Genomic DNA, 17,332 nt, shown 5'->3' with positions numbered 1-17,332 from the left:
GTTAAGATGAAAAGAGCAGACCCGCTCTCAATTTTACAAGCCTGTCAAAGGCTACAACAACCTTCATTCCTAACTGCCCTTAAGGCACACATACAGTGAAACAGGGGTATCTTGTACCCAACCTACAGGGCCTTCACATGCAGAAAACAAACTCTGGGTTAATTAAATGGCCCAAAAAACCAAACTGACTGGAGGCGTAGCTTGCACTCCTACATGAAACTTCTTAAAACCTAGGGGGCACTCGGCCCGTTATACAGGGGCTAATCCCATACTAGGGAGGTGACTAGTTGGCAAATAAGTTTAAAACTTTAAGAAGGAAGAGAAAAACGGTTACGAAAACATAGTCACCTCAAATTCAAAATGAAGGGGAATTCGAGAGGGTGAAGCACTCTCTATCCCCGCTTTACAGATTTGTAATTTATAGATAGACAGAAAAGAATTTACATTTTAAAAGGGTAGTTTACATACTAAAAGTTTCGAACCCTCCCCGAGAGTTAAACTGCTGAGCTAGCAAGAAATGAAGATGTTAACAGGCCATTACCTTGTAGATGAACTGCTGCTTGGAGAAAGAGGCGCTTCCCGCCCCCTGCTATATATGTTCACACACTGCGAAAGATGTTACTGAAGTGGCCCCGAGACCAGAAAATCAGCAGTTTATATACCCTCGTGGAACATTCGAGGTCTTTCATGAATAATAACAACCCGCCCATAAACTTTTATTGGACGTCTAAAGATTATAAGTCAAAACAGAAGAAGAAATCTAGGATTGGTGAAAAATTAATTACAGAAATTACTGATTGGTTAAATTCAAAACTGGCGGAAAGAGAAGGGTTATACTGCCAATCCAAAAAATGAATGAAAGAAATTTAACAAAGAACAAACTTATGAATACCAAATTTCTTCAAAAAACAGTTCCTTCACTTCGCACTAGGGTGCACAATTATAGTTCTTAAGTAGTGCCATCTAGAAGAGAATGTCCACACTTCTTGCTACAGAGCAAACAAATACAAATCGAAATAGACATAGTTCAGAACTCTTCAAAATTTACAGTAGAGACATCTTCCGAGAAACCTTTCATTTAATACAGATTTTAAAGTTCAGAGTTCCTCCTGTAGAGATGTTTCAACTGGCGCAATATTTGAATTCGCGGTGTGGAGGTGTACGGCCCGGTACAAATACCTTACTAGAGAATTTACACCAATTTATACAAGAATAAAAAAACACTTATAGGTGCCTCTAGACCCATTACATTTGCACATTTATTCTTCCTTGAGCCCGAATCACACGTCGTGACACATTACGACGAAGTGTCGTTTCATTCGAACCGGCGCGTATCGCGTTTTTCAATCTGCACTTCCTGAAGTATACAAAACCGCCTCGCGATCGCCTCGCTCCTACAGTTCCCTGCTACAATAATTGTTACACCGTCTATCATGAAATATTTATTTCAGGCTCTTAACACTGCATTCAAAAAGTATTATCGGCGTTCCTGTCGATCCTTTAAATTCCAACACATGAAATGTTGAGAAATGTATTAATTTCACATACAGTGATATTATATACTGAATAATTATCACTGTTTGTCTTCACCTTCATGACTACTAACGTATTTTCAACTCTAACAGAATCTATAATGCGTTTTCTAGTACTGAGTTACAGTCACCGTGTCAGCATATCAAATTATTTCAAACGACTGGTTGATGTGAAGCTCGACTGGTCACAACTGGTGACTGGTAACAACTAGTGGTGTGAGGTCGCACTGCTGGTTATTTATGGAAAATATGGTTTCCCGGAGGGGTCATCCGGGGTCATCAGTGGTCATCTCATAGGGAGGGGGTTGGTTATCCTAAATCGGTATATGCAGGTGGATTTGGATCTCTTAATTTATCCCACTTAATAAACTGGCGATACACATTCGTGTGTCGTATTCTGAACTCATATCGTTCGGTGATCATGGAAATATCACTAGATTCCTGTCCTCCACCTTTCGCGCGCTAAGTCGGCGTCCCTGATGGCGTGCTCTTCTTGACCAATGGCGAGATAGCGTGGGTCATTTCCAAGAATTCATTCCTTTAATGTATTACAATTACAATTAATCAACATGGGAATGATATCACAAAAATCCCCTCTATGCAATTTTGTGGTTGGAATAATTTAATTATTGTTATCGGAGAAGCTAACTGGAGTTCACTCTGAGTTTCTCTTATGTTGGTTTATCTGCGAGCCTCTGATAAATTTTGCTATTGGTCAACACCGCATCGGTTAGTTTAAAATCTCTTCGTTGCAACTTGACAACACAAAATGCCTCGAGGCGTTGGAAATACTGGTACGTCATATTCTTCGTATCGGTGATGGACCTGGCCTCGCCCTTGTTCAGAAATAAATGCTCTTTCACTTCTTTATAGTCATTACTTCTGTTGTTGTGAGCTCTAGATTTAATCCTCTTAGCTTCTGACCAAGAATATTCTCCCCATTAGGACAGGCTAAACTGTGGCGACGGATTGTCGCGATATGTCTGACTATGTTGAAATTCTTCCGTCCACACAAAACTGACACTGTACATAATTTAATATTCAGACATGTCTGCATTCATCTTATAAAAATCAAATCATGAAAACTAGGGCCATCTCATCCGGGTACAACATGGACTACCCTTTCATTTTTTCACTAAGATGTGTATGACTGCCAATATTATGCTTGCTATCAATCAATACTGATCTGCATTTAGGGCAGTCGCCCAGGTGGCAGATTCCCTATCTGTTGCTTTCCTAGCCTTTCCCGAAATGATTTCAAAGAAATTGGAAATTTATTGAACATCTCCCTTGGTAAGTTTTCCAATCACTAACTCCCCTTCCTATTAAATGAATATTTGCCCCAGTTTGTCCCCTTGAATTCCAAATTTATCTTCATATCGTGATCTTTCCTACTTTTATAAACGCCATTCAAACCTATTCGTCTACTAATGTCATTCCACGCCATCTCTCCGCTGACACCTCGGAACATACCACTTAGTCCAGCAGCTCTTCTTCCTTCTCTCAATTCTTCCCAACCCAAACATTGCAACATTTTTGTAACGCTACTCTTTTGTCGGAAATCACCCAGAACAAATCGAGCTGCTTTTCTTTGGATTTTTTCCAGTTCTTGAATCAGGTAATCCTGGTGAGGGTCCCATACACTGGAACCATACTCTAGTTGGAGTCTTACCAGAGACTTATATGCACTCTCCTTTACATCCTTACTACAACCCCTAAACACCCTCATAACCATGTGTAGAGATCGGTACCCTTTATTTACAATCCCATTTATGTGATTACCCCAGTGAAGATCTTTCCTTATATTAACACCTAGATACTTACAATGATCCCCAAAAGGAACTTTCACCCCATCAACGCAGTAATTAAAACTGAGAGGACTTTTCCTATTTGTGAAACACACAACCTGACTTTTAACCCCGTTTATCAACATACCATTGCCTGCTGTCCATCTCACAACATTTTCGAGGTCACGTTGCAGTTGCTCACAATCTTGTAACTTATTTATCACTCTATATTGCACCCATAAGCGAATTTACGTAATTAATTTACAAATTAAAAGTTGAATATTTCGCATATTGGGATACTACAGTAGGCTGTGAATCTAGCAGTCACAAAGGAACTTTCTGGCACCAGGCTGTCGGCAAGGAAAATCCACGAAACTCTTCTTAGAGCACGAGCAACTTGTAAACCGCCCTGAGTACTGCATCCAATAAATTTTATGGTACCGCCTAGGAGTGGCGACTTTCTACTGGGTTCTCACGAGAAAATCACGCGCTGAGGCCTGACCTACTTAGCAGAACAATGAGACAACGATAGCACCCACCAACCCTTGGGAGAAAATGGAAGCGTCCATGCTGCGAAGAGCGCGAAAGTCTCAGCCAATCACAAAATTCTAAATTTGAATGAACTGTCATAGCGGGAATCTACAGTCAGTATTTCGCTGTCTGAAGCCCGGAGTAGTGGTGAAAAACAGTGTCCTGACTTCCTAATAATATTTGAAAATTTATCGGTGCAAATCTGTGGTTAATTAGTGCCTGATTAACAAAATTTTAACTTCACACGGAAGAGTAGTATCGCCCAGGAAATGAACTGTCATGGCGGGAAGGAGCCATTCGCTGGAAGAAAATAACGCCGGTGACGCGCGCCGTCGTGTGGGTTATCCTGTGATCGTTTCCCACGGCGCAATATAACATGTAAGTCAGACCGAAATTAGGAAGATTTTGTACATAAATTTTGAAACTTTAACCTACGGATGTATGATAAAGCGCTCCCAAGGGCTAGATCACTACGCCACATCCCTTCCACAGAACTATTTTCAAGGTGGGGGAGAACTCATTACAAAAACCAGAGAGCAGGGTGCTGAATCTTCAGTGAGAGTGTGACAGTGTGACTGTGGCTGTGTGTTTCACTGTGTTCGTGGGTTAGTTGAATCTTCAGTGTGCTTAGAGTATGTCAGCTAATTCAGTTAGTCAGCTTTGAACTTTACTTTGGTCTGGTAAGAAAGCGATTAGAGACACTTGTTGGCATCTGAGTGAGCCATGTATTTTACTTGGGAGAGTAACATTTCAGAAATGAACACTTTAACAAACTTTGCTTTACGTTGAATTTATGCAGAGATAACAGGCAATAGCTACACTTTCAACACTTGGCTTAAATGAACTCACATTACGAATCGAGAGGGACAAGTCCATGTTTTCAGCCTAGCTGCATAAAACCTCTCTAATCCACGTGTAGTTTGATATTTGTTGGAAAGCTATTCTATTCTTCATTTTGGGAGGACGATCAGCATAAATTTCTCCACATCATTGGAAACTGTACTTTAGCTTGCTTTTACCACTTACAACAAACTGTTTTGGCAAGCGAGATGTATTCGGGGAGAAAATAGTTAAAGCAGACAGGGAGGAGAATGACTTTTCTTTAATGAAGGCCGCAGTGGTAGAGACCTTGAGCAAACTGTTATGTTCCGAAGAGGTGAATAACCGGCCAGCCACTAGGTAAACAAAAACTGAGAGAGGGTGTGCAGACCAGCAGGTGATTTCCAGGCAGGTAGCGGAGAGGAACTTCCGACTTCACGTGAGGAGTCTATGCAGTGCTATCGTCTAATCTTCACTGGAGTGCGAGAAACTGCGAGTGTTTATGTTAATGTAAGCGGGTGTAACGCCATGATAAAAATGTATCAGGTTTGCGTGTGTGAAAATTTGGAATACCACATCAGCTTCAAGATGGAATTCTAATTCACCATGACGGAGTCCGGAGGGTGAGCCAACATGCCTCCATCACCCAGGTATGAGCATCAATAAATAATGTAAATAAATATGTAGGACCGTGCCTAATCGATGATCAAATGTAGCTTAGACTCTTAGGTAGGATTGTAAATAATTCACATTTTAATAACCATTATCATAATAATAATAATAATAATAATAATAATAATAATAATAATAATAATAATAATAATAATAATAATTGTAATAATAATAATAATAATATTTTTGCGTTTTCAGCTAGGGTTATTTGCGCACTTCCTTTATGTAGATGTGTTTGCGTATTGTTATGGATTATTCTGTAGTATGTCACTTTGACAGTTTAGGATGCTATATTATTTGATCTCAATGAGTGTGATGCTGATTCATATTTGTAATAATAATCATCATGTTAGTATATCGTTGGTTTTGAGCGATATTTCTGTTGGAGTTGTGATCCTGTAGACGCCGCCTTGTTGATTTTAATGCTTATTTTTGCGATTTGCGCATTCAGCTTGTTTTATGTTGTGGAATCATCCTTCAGATGACCGTTTCTGGTAGTTCTTATACCGTGTATTTTGCGACGATATTTTGGTAGACGCGAGTATTTATTTCTGTGTAGTTGCGGTTACACATTTTTCAACAGCTGTGTTTTGAGAGGCAATCTCGTCTTTTAGTAAACAGTTAGTGACGGGAAGCCATTGATGATTCAGCTCTGATATTTTGTGATATGTGAAGCAGAGAATGATCTAGAGATCGAGCTAAATGAACAATATCCCTGATGATCTACGTTGATAATGGAAATGTGATATTTGGACCATGTCATGAACTGTCGTAAGAAATAGTGATGTGCACGACAGATATTTCGCCCGCCGGATACGAGCGAGGCTGTATTATGAAGTACTACGTCGAGAATAATGATGAGTAAATAGAATTGAGAGATGAATAATTTAACCAAGAGTGTTAAATACGTTACGACATGGGTTAAGATTGTAGGCAGAAGCCTGTATTTCGTTTCAAATAATTCCAGGGAAAGTAGATGCTCGGCAAATATGCTAGCCGTAGTACATGTGAGCAGAGCGACGAGTCAATGTGTATTTTGATAATCATGTAGTGTCATGGATGACATGGAACAGCAGTAATTATAGTCCATAAAGGTTAAATAGTATCATGGCCAGATATTTGTCATCTGAAGTTAGAGATTGCCGTCAAATTCACAATATTTTAGCTACTCGCAGCGGGGTAAATTTTTCTGTAGACTCCGACATTTTGCGCATTTTATCCTTATTAATTTTCAATAGGCAGCGATGTTGGGATCTAGTTTTGTTTATTTGTTATTCTTTCTGAGTGTACCTTTTCTTACCGCTTATTTGTAGGATGTGATCGTATGTGAATTATTTATATTTGATTTGATGTAAATAGATAAGTGTAGTTAGGCTAGTTTTGATTTCTGTATATTCTTTTGTTGGAGCAGTGTTTCTCCATTAACAGATTTAATTATGTAAATAAGATTTCATGTGCTAGGATAATGGATCATCGATTAGGTCACAGTCAAAACCATAGTAGTGGTATGCTCATACCAGGCATTCAGTAATTACCAAACCTTTAAAATCCACTACATTTTTAATTAGGAAATGAAGCGATCTTTAATAAATCAGTTGTATCATAACTGCCGCAAATGAATGAGGTAAATAAGATGGCATCTGCCTCCATCTAGTGGTGGTACCACAAATATGAGTTCATAATGAAATGCAGTCAGCGGCAAATTCAGTAAAAATTTTAATGTACAAGGATCGCTTTCATTTGAAATGTAAACATGAGGCACTTGGCCTAATCATTTGGATTATTTTTAAGAAGTCCAGGCTATCACAGTCATGCAAGTGAAGTTTAATAATTAGATGAATGGTTGTAACACTCAGGTTCATGTGTCAATAATTTCCTTTTCAACCACGAGTAGTTTGAATGTGATAGTGGTTACGTGGTAAATGAAGTACGGTGTCCATGGCTGTTTTCTTTGAATTATTCCTTATTTGTTACACATGGTTAGCGCAATCCACGATTATTTTAAAAGCTGGGTGTTTCCCAACTAAGCCACATGTTTTAAAGATTTGATAAACACCTCTGATTCAGTGTTGATTTGATGACGTAATTAATTAATTAATCATTCAACTACATTAATTTTATTTTGAGAGACATTTTCTACGTAATATAATTCTGTACTTCAAATGAGATGGTATTTTCTGACCAGTGTTTAGAATTTTTTTTCACGTCATCGTCTTGAAGACAGTGTCAACATAGTCTGGAATATTTTAAATTTTGATCGACTTTCAGTCAGTTTTATTAGGCAGATATTTGAGTTATTGTAAGGCAGACCCTCATTCTTTAATTTTCTCAGTCTCATTTATTTCACCTTGTTTACATTTTTCACCAGTTTAGTTTACTTTCATTTTTGGCACTTTGCATTTTATTCAATAAATCAGTTGGTTATTTAAATTTTAATTCAGTCTTTGGGTACGTCATTTATGGTCAGTTTACCCCTACTTTTCATTTCCTCACTCCCTGATCGACGGGTGGCCTATCTTCGGGGATAGCAGTGGACGGTCCGCGACTGAGGAAGAAGAGTCTACATGCAGCAGTGAGTATCATTTAAATGTCATTTATTACAGGAGCAGCCGGCGCACAGAAGAAGGAAGAGTTCACCGCAGTTGTTGTCTTGAAAAGGGCACAGGGGCCGGAGTGAGGAGTGAAAAGCGTGGCGCCCAACGTGGGGCCAGATTTGCTTATCCCCGGGACTTTGCACTTTATATTTAATTTATTTTTGTACCCAGACTGACAGCCATGTACATAGTTTTACTGAGTGTTGATAAATATGAATGCTGTGATAGTACTGTTTGACAAGTAGTGGTATTAACTATAACTGACATGTTTTGTATAATTTTATCCAAATTTTGGATAAAATTATTTTGTATTGGTGATTACTGTGTCTTGCATGTGTTGGAAGTATTGTTGGGGAACCTGAAGGTCTCAGTCGCTTCTCTCAGTATACGAAATGTCGATTAGTCAGGAGCAGTGGGACATGTTAATAAAAACAATTAACAATTTAAGCGTAACAACTAGTGAGTTGAAATCTAGTCAGGCCGAACTATCAAACAAAATAGAAAGTAGCCAGGCAGAATTAGCTATTGAACTTAAAATAAATCAAGATGAGTTAAAATCCAGCCAGGCTGAACTTGCAAACAAGGTAGAAAGTAGCCAGGCCGAATTAGCTAACGAGTTAAAAACCACACAAGGCGAATTAAAATCCAGCCAGGTAGAATTAGCTAACGAGTTAAAAACCACACAAAGCGAATTGAAATCTAGCCAGGCAGAATTAGCGGCTAAGATTGAAAGTAGCCAAGCCGAACTTGCAAATAAAGTAGAGGCATTACAAGAACAGGTATTAGTAGAATTCAAACAGTGCGAGGAAAAGCTCGAGCAGAAATTCATAAAGAGCCAGGTCGAATTGAAGAAAGAATTACAGGCAAATCAGGACAAACTGATGCAGGCGTGTAATGCGAACAGGCAGGAGACAATGGAAGAAATAAAGAAATTAGCGGATGTACAGGCGCAAATATAAGAACAGTTAGACAGCCATAGCGCAACCTTTAAGGAAAGTATGAGGGAAACCAGAGTTATGATACAAGACCAGGGTAAGGACTTAGCTGAAAGTATCATATTCTTAGAAGAACGAATAGATGAAATTGAGGACGAGACCAGGAAAGAAATGAGTAAAGTATGCGTGCAGGTTGGAGAGACTCAGGAGAAAATGAGTAATGAAATCATGACCCTAAAGTCAGAAACTCAGGACATTACAAAGAAGTTAACAGAACTGTCGGAGAAAATAGCAGAGACTGAGGGTGAGATTGCACTTAATGAGCAATCAATAAGACAGGAATTTAACGAGGTCATTGAGGGGAAAATCCAGGCAATTAAGACCCAGGGCGAGAACCTGTCGACCTTGGTTAAGCTGCTGGTAGACAAACAGGCTGCGGAATCGCAGGTAGTAAAGGAAATGAGGGTACAGCCGCAGTGTGAGCAGACCAAGAGCGAGCCGATGACACAGGTATTCAACGTGGAAAGAACAATGCCGGAGAGTACACAAAGAAATGAAGCTTCAACCCAGATAATTAACATTGTGCGCACAAGTGACGATCAACCAAAGAAATTTAGTGGGACGTCACAAATCACCCCGAAAGTATATCTTAGGGAATTAAAACAATATTTCCAAGATATAAAAGTCCCAGAAGACAAGAAACTACGTATTGTAGAAAAATACCTAGAGGGACAGGCAAAGACATGGTACTATGGTTTCGTGGACACGTTTAAGACATTCGAAGATTTCGAAAAAGCTTTCCTCGAAAGGTACTGGTCCTTGTCAACTCAACAAGCACTCAGAATGGACTTGTACACTCGCAAGTACATGTCAACACAGCCCACACGTTATCTAGACTTTTTCTTAACTCAATTAGTGAAACTTAGACAATTAGACTCCCCTGTGTCTGACGCAGAAATCGTTCAGACAATAATCAAGCAATTTACGCCGGACGTGCAGCGAATGCTAATTACGGCGAGGGTAGATGATCCAGCTCAAGTTGAGGCAATTTTAAAGGAGCTAGACGCCACATCAACCAGTAATGTACCGCAAAGAGTGACTAGGCAGACGCAGGAGCATAGGGCTTACCTAGCTAATGCCACAAGTGAGAATACACGAGGTAACGCGCAGGTAAACGGCCCGAATTCAGGTGCTGTACCGCGGCGAGATATGAACACGAGACGCCAGGAGGAAGAGACCCAACGTCCGTGGTACCGACGACCTAACTATCCAGACAGGAGACCGAAATATCAGGACAGGCAGCCATACCAAAGGAGGTATCTATCACGAGATAGAAGGCGATGGGAAGATAGAGGAAGAGACAGACCTTATTATCGTGACCGTGAAAGAAGATGGGACGAGAGAAGAAACTATCAACGAGATAGGAACTCGGACCCAAGATACCAAGAGGGGCGCCGATATATTAATGATCTGAATAATAAACACCAGCGTGATCCATGGCAACAGGCAATCGAATCCCAGGATATGAACCCGGATATCACGGGAGCCGAAAGCCTCGAGTTCCAGCAGGCAAGAAGGAGAGGAAGTGAGGACAGCAGGCCGCTCAACCCTAATGCACCAACGTACGAGGGGACTGGTGCTAAGAAGAAAAAACTTCAATTTCCAATTAGTAGCTCCATCAGACACTGACACAACCGCAAATTTGACCATTGAGAATGAAGAGTGGGAAGTAGCACAAGTAGATTCATGGATAGCACAGCCTGAGGACTTATTAAATGATGAATTCAAACAGGAGATCCCACAAATTTTACCTCTACCTGTGATTAAAATCAAAATTAATGGAACAAGTATTTTAGGACTTTTAGACACTGGTGCTAGTATCAGCATTATTTCGAGGACTCTGTTTAATGACTTGAAAGAGAAAATGAGCCTACCTGAGATCCCGGTCTCGACTGTAAAAATAAAAGGGATCGTGCCAGACAAGGTGACTACCTGTAAGTCGCAGACATACCTGGAGATGACAATAGGAAGCTCAACCTACAGTCATACATTTATTATAATGGCTAGAGTCAATTACAACATAATTCTCAGAGCCGATTTTCTCAGGGAAACGCACGCCGTCTATGACCTTGCAGGGGGCGTTGTGAGATTCCGAAGGAATGGAGGTCATGACAGGGTTGCAATAAATCCGGAAACTGATGAGGAGGACGAAGCAGATAACAGTACTGACGGAGAGTTCCACGATACTTTGGGAACCGAGCATGCGGATGAACAATTAAATATTTTGGACCATGAGGGGATTTTTACAGACATTTTTATGGCTGACACTGCAGAGGACATTGAGAAATTAATTAACGACAAGGTTGCAGAATTTAAAGGAACAAAAGAACAGAAAGATAAATTAAGAGTTTTCTTAATTGAACATCAGGCCGTATTCGATTCCAAAGTGGGCCTAATACCTAATTCCACGTACGCTTTCAATGTTTTGGACTGGGAACCATATAAACGAAAGCCGTACCCAGTGCCAGAGAAATACCACGAGGAGGTCAAACAAATAATCAAACAAATGGAGGAAAACGGGATAATCTCGAAGCGACCCACTCCGTACGTGAACAGCCTTGTCATTGTAAAGAAAGCCGATAATTCCCTGAGGCTGTGTTTAGACGCTCGCCAATTAAATTCCAAATTAATCCCAGAGAATGATCAAGCCATGCCTATTAAGGATGCAATTCGTCGATTTAAAGGCATGGAAGTTTTTACAGGAGTAGACCTGACCAGTTCCTTTCACCATATCCTTCTGCATGACAAATCGAAATTACTAACAGGGTTCATGTTTGATCAACAGACCTATGTTTTTAAAAGGCTTCCCTTTGGGACGAGAAACTCAAGTAGTGCGCTGATACGAGCACTTGACAGGAACCTAACGGACGAAGTCAAAGCAGTTACCACTTTGTACATCGATGACATGATAATAGCGACTAAAACCTTTGAAGAAAACCTCCAAAATTTAGGTAAACTGTTCAAAAACTTTATAGAAACTGGATTCAAGGTGAATATCAAGAAATCACACTTCTGTCAGCCGGAAATCCTATTCCTAGGACACGTAATAGACGGCAAGGGAATCCGACCAAACCCGGTAAAGTTAGAAGCAATAAGCAACTTCCCTAGGCCTACCAAGGTGAAACAGGTTCGCCAATTCCTTGGTATGTGTCAATTCTTTAGGGAACACTGTAAAAATTTCACCGAAGTCGTTGCACCACTCCAAGACCTGCTACGTAAAAACAACAGATGGAAATGGACGCGGGAAGCAGAGACAGCGTTCACAAATACTAAAGAATTGTTAGCCAGGAGCATAAAGTTAGCATATCCTGACTTTAACAGACCATTCATCCTCCAGACAGACGCATCTAAAGTTGGTGTAGGTGCAGTCTTATTTCAGGAGCAGGACGATGAATGTAAAACCAAGGATTATTTAGGCTTTTATAGTAGAAAACTGAGGTCGCACGAACGGAACTACACAACTACAGAGCTGGAAATGCTAGCTATAGTCCAAGCCCTGCAGCACTGGCGAAAGGTTATTTATGGATTTCCAATCGTCATAAGGACCGACCACAAAGCTTTAACGTTCATGTTAAAGTCAGCTGTTTCATCTGACAGAATTACTAGATGGTCACTGTTCGTGCAGCAATTTAATTTCACCATTGAACACTGTACAGGCAAAGCGAACATTTTAGCTGACGCCTTAAGCAGAAACCCAAATAAACATGAAAAGCAGGTAAATTATGTGGACTTAACACAGGAGGACCGAAATGTACTACTCCGACTGAGCCAGTTGCCAACCTTTCAACAGGCTGACCCAACCTTACAGCCGATTATCCAGTATTTCCAGGGAGCAATTCAACAATGGGACCCTCGTTATGACGAAATTCACAAGGCCGCAGAAGAATACAGGTTGTTAAATAATCAGTTGTTAAAATATGCAGATAAGGACCATACAAAATTAAAGATCGTAGTTCCGAAAGAATTACAGGAAGAGCTGATATGGCATGTACACCGTATTATTGGCCACGGAGGTATTGATAAGACCGTCGCCACAATTCAGGAAACCTTTACCTGGAAAGACCTAAGGAAAACTGTCAGAGATGCAATAGTTACATGTGACACTTGCCAGCGTGTCAAGGCGAACTCCTATTCTACCGTCAAAGCCCCGTGAGTTATTCGCGATGGATATTTATGGGAAAATCCCGAAATCACGGAGAGGCAATCAGTTTATATTAGTCACCACGGATGTATTTTCGAAATTTACAAACCTTTCTCCAATGCAAAAGGCCAATACTAGGTCAGTTTTAAGATGCATTAATAGGGAAATAATTCCGGCTATGGGAAAACCGGAGAAATTATTAACAGATCACGGAACACAGTTCACCTCCGCAGAGTTCAAAACGGGTTTACAGCAACTAGGAATACAGCATGTTCTGAGTTCAACACGTCACCCAGAGTCGAACCCGGCAGAAAGAATAATGAAAGTTATCGCGAAATTCAGCAGAATTTATATCCCAGAACAGCATTGGCGATGGGTAGATATTCTTCCATTGATCACTGACTGCATAAATAATACTGTGCATGAAGCAACAGCAAAAATTCCGGCCACAGTGCACAATGGCTTACAACCAGCTAGACCTTGGCATCCAGTCGTCAATTGTCCGCCTGAACCCCTATTATCTCCGGAAGTGTGTACACAGCAGGTACAGGAGCGTTTAAGAGAGCAAGCTGACCGCAGGCTAAGAAGGGTTCGGGGAAGAAGATTTCACAGGCCATTAAGAGTAGGTGAAATGGTATTGATCCGTAGACCAGCCATCTCCGATCCTGAAAGGAGATATTACGCAAAATTCGCACCATTGTACATCGGTCCTTACCGCATTGTTCAAGATATGCAAAACAATGCATATAAAATTAGAAGTTTTGATGGAGAAAATGAAATGGTTATGAATGCCTCCAACCTTAAAACATATAGATCAGCACCAGGTGCAGCTCAAGTGAATCTCGTAGAAAAACCAAGGAGCTCAAACGCAGGAGAAGAGACAGGTTCCGGCACAGAAGAAGAAGATGATGATGATGACCCGTGTACTGAAGCAGAAGAAGAAGATGACCAGGAAACCCTATCAATGAACCCAGGAGACGGCAGTCATTTCGAGGTTGAGGCAGTTCAACAAACAGAAGAAAATTGTCCGGAGTGCGAACAGAACTCGGCCGAGGTACTGGCAGCCATGAAACAGATAGCAGATGACCTCGAGAAAGAGAACAGAAGTTTAGAGAGAGAAATCAGAGAACAACTCAGACATAGGCAGAGGTATACTTGATAGTCAGAAGTATACATTCGCTTATGGCTGCAAGTAAGTGAATCATTGGTTGAATTGAGAAATCTTCCACTATCGCGTAAGATTTCTAACGTCGTAGGGGAGCATTGCACCCATAAGCGAATTTACGTAATTAATTTACAAATTAAAAGTTGAATATTTCGCATATTGGGATACTACAGTAGGCTGTGAATCTAGCAGTCACAAAGGAACTTTCTGGCACCAGGCTGTCGGCAAGGAAAATCCACGAAACTCTTCTTAGAGCACGAGCAACTTGTAAACCGCCCTGAGTACTGCATCCAATAAATTTTATGGTACCGCCTAGGAGTGGCGACTTTCTACTGGGTTCTCACGAGAAAATCACGCGCTGAGGCCTGACCTACTTAGCAGAACAATGAGACAACGATAGCACCCACCAACCCTTGGGAGAAAATGGAAGCGTCCATGCTGCGAAGAGCGCGAAAGTCTCAGCCAATCACAAAATTCTAAATTTGAATGAACTGTCATAGCGGGAATCTACAGTCAGTATTTCGCTGTCTGAAGCCCGGAGTAGTGGTGAAAAACAGTGTCCTGACTTCCTAATAATATTTGAAAATTTATCGGTGCAAATCTGTGGTTAATTAGTGCCTGATTAACAAAATTTTAACTTCACATGAAGAGTAGTATCGCCCAGGAAATGAACTGTCATGGCGGGAAGGAGCCATTCGCTGGAAGAAAATAACGCCGGTGACGCGCGCCGTCGTGTGGGTTATCCTGTGATCGTTTCCCACGGCGCAATATAACATGTAAGTCAGACCGAAATTAGGAAGATTTTGTACATAAATTTTGAAACTTTAACCTACGGATGTATGATAAAGCGCTCCCAAGGGCTAGATCACTACGCCACATCCCTTCCACAGAACTATTTTCAAGGTGGGGGGAGAACTCATTACAAAAACCAGAGAGCAGGGTGCTGAATCTTCAGTGAGAGTGTGACAGTGTGACTGTGGCTGTGTGTTTCACTGTGTTCGTGGGTTAGTTGAATCTTCAGTGTGCTTAGAGTATGTCAGCTAATTCAGTTAGTCAGCTTTGAACTTTACTTTGGTCTGGTAAGAAAGCGATTAGAGACACTTGTTGGCATCTGAGTGAGCCATGTATTTTACTTGGGAGAGTAACATTTCAGAAATGAACACTTTAACAAACTTTGCTTTACGTTGAATTTATGCAGAGATAACAGGCAATAGCTACACTTTCAACACTTGGCTTAAATGAACTCACATTACGAATCGAGAGGGACAAGTCCATGTTTTCAGCCTAGCTGCATAAAACCTCTCTAATCCACGTGTAGTTTGATATTTGTTGGAAAGCTATTCTATTCTTCATTTTGGGAGGCGATCAGCATAAATTTCTCCACATCATTGGAAACTGTACTTTAGCTTGCTTTTACCACTTACAACAAACTGTTTTGGCAAGCGAGATGTATTCGGGGAGAAAATAGTTAAAGCAGACAGGGAGGAGAATGACTTTTCTTTAATGAAGGCCGCAGTGGTAGAGACCTTGAGCAAACTGTTATGTTCCGAAGAGGTGAATAACCGGCCAGCCACTAGGTAAACAAAAACTGAGAGAGGGTGTGCAGACCAGCAGGTGATTTCCAGGCAGGTAGCGGAGAGGAACTTCCGACTTCACGTGAGGAGTCTATGCAGTGCTATCGTCTAATCTTCACTGGAGTGCGAGAAACTGCGAGTGTTTATGTTAATGTAAGCGGGTGTAACGCCATGATAAAAATGTATCAGGTTTGCGTGTGTGAAAATTTGGAATACCACATCAGCTTCAAGATGGAATTCTAATTCACCATGACGGAGTCCGGAGGGTGAGCCAACATGCCTCCATCACCCAGGTATGAGCATCAATAAATAATGTAAATAAATATGTAGGACCGTGCCTAATCGATGATCAAATGTAGCTTAGACTCTTAGGTAGGATTGTAAATAATTCACATTTTAATAACCATTATCATAATAATAATAATAATAATAATAATAATAATAATTGTAATAATAATAATAATAATATTTTTGCGTTTTCAGCTAGGGTTATTTGCGCACTTCCTTTATGTAGATGTGTTTGCGTATTGTTATGGATTATTCTGTAGTATGTCACTTTGACAGTTTAGGATGCTATATTATTTGATCTCAATGAGTGTGATGCTGATTCATATTTGTAATAATAATCATCATGTTAGTATATCGTTGGTTTTGAGCGATATTTCTGTTGGAGTTGTGATCCTGTAGACGCCGCCTTGTTGATTTTAATGCTTATTTTTGCGATTTGCGCATTCAGCTTGTTTTATGTTGTGGAATCATCCTTCAGATGACCGTTTCTGGTAGTTCTTATACCGTGTATTTTGCGACGATATTTTGGTAGACGCGAGTATTTATTTCTGTGTAGTTGCGGTTACACATTTTTCAACAGCTGTGTTTTGAGAGGCAATCTCGTCTTTTAGTAAACAGTTAGTGACGGGAAGCCATTGATGATTCAGCTCTGATATTTTGTGATATGTGAAGCAGAGAATGATCTAGAGATCGAGCTAAATGAACAATATCCCTGATGATCTACGTTGATAATGGAAATGTGATATTTGGACCATGTCATGAACTGTCGTAAGAAATAGTGATGTGCACGACAGATATTTCGCCCGCCGGATACGAGCGAGGCTGTATTATGAAGTACTACGTCGAGAATAATGATGAGTAAATAGAATTGAGAGATGAATAATTTAACCAAGAGTGTTAAATACGTTACGACATGGGTTAAGATTGAAGGCAGAAGCCTGTATTTCGTTTCAAATAATTCCAGGGAAAGTAGATGCTCGGCAAATATGCTAGCCGTAGTACATGTGAGCAGAGCGACGAGTCAATGTGTATTTTGATAGTCATGTAGTGTCATGGATGACATGGAACAGCAGTAATTATAGTCCATAAAGGTTAAATAGTATCATGGCCAGACATTTGTCATCTGAAGTTAGAGATTGCCGTCAAATTCACAATATTTTTGCTACTCGCAGCGGGGTAAATTTTTCTGTAGACTCCGACATTTTGCGCATTTTATCCTTATTAATTTTCAATA

The sequence above is a fragment of the Anabrus simplex genome, chromosome 1 (assembly GCF_040414725.1).
Source record: "Anabrus simplex isolate iqAnaSimp1 chromosome 1, ASM4041472v1, whole genome shotgun sequence".
Lineage (NCBI taxonomy): Eukaryota > Metazoa > Arthropoda > Insecta > Orthoptera > Tettigoniidae > Anabrus > Anabrus simplex.
Note: the sequence above shows the minus strand (reverse complement) of the source record.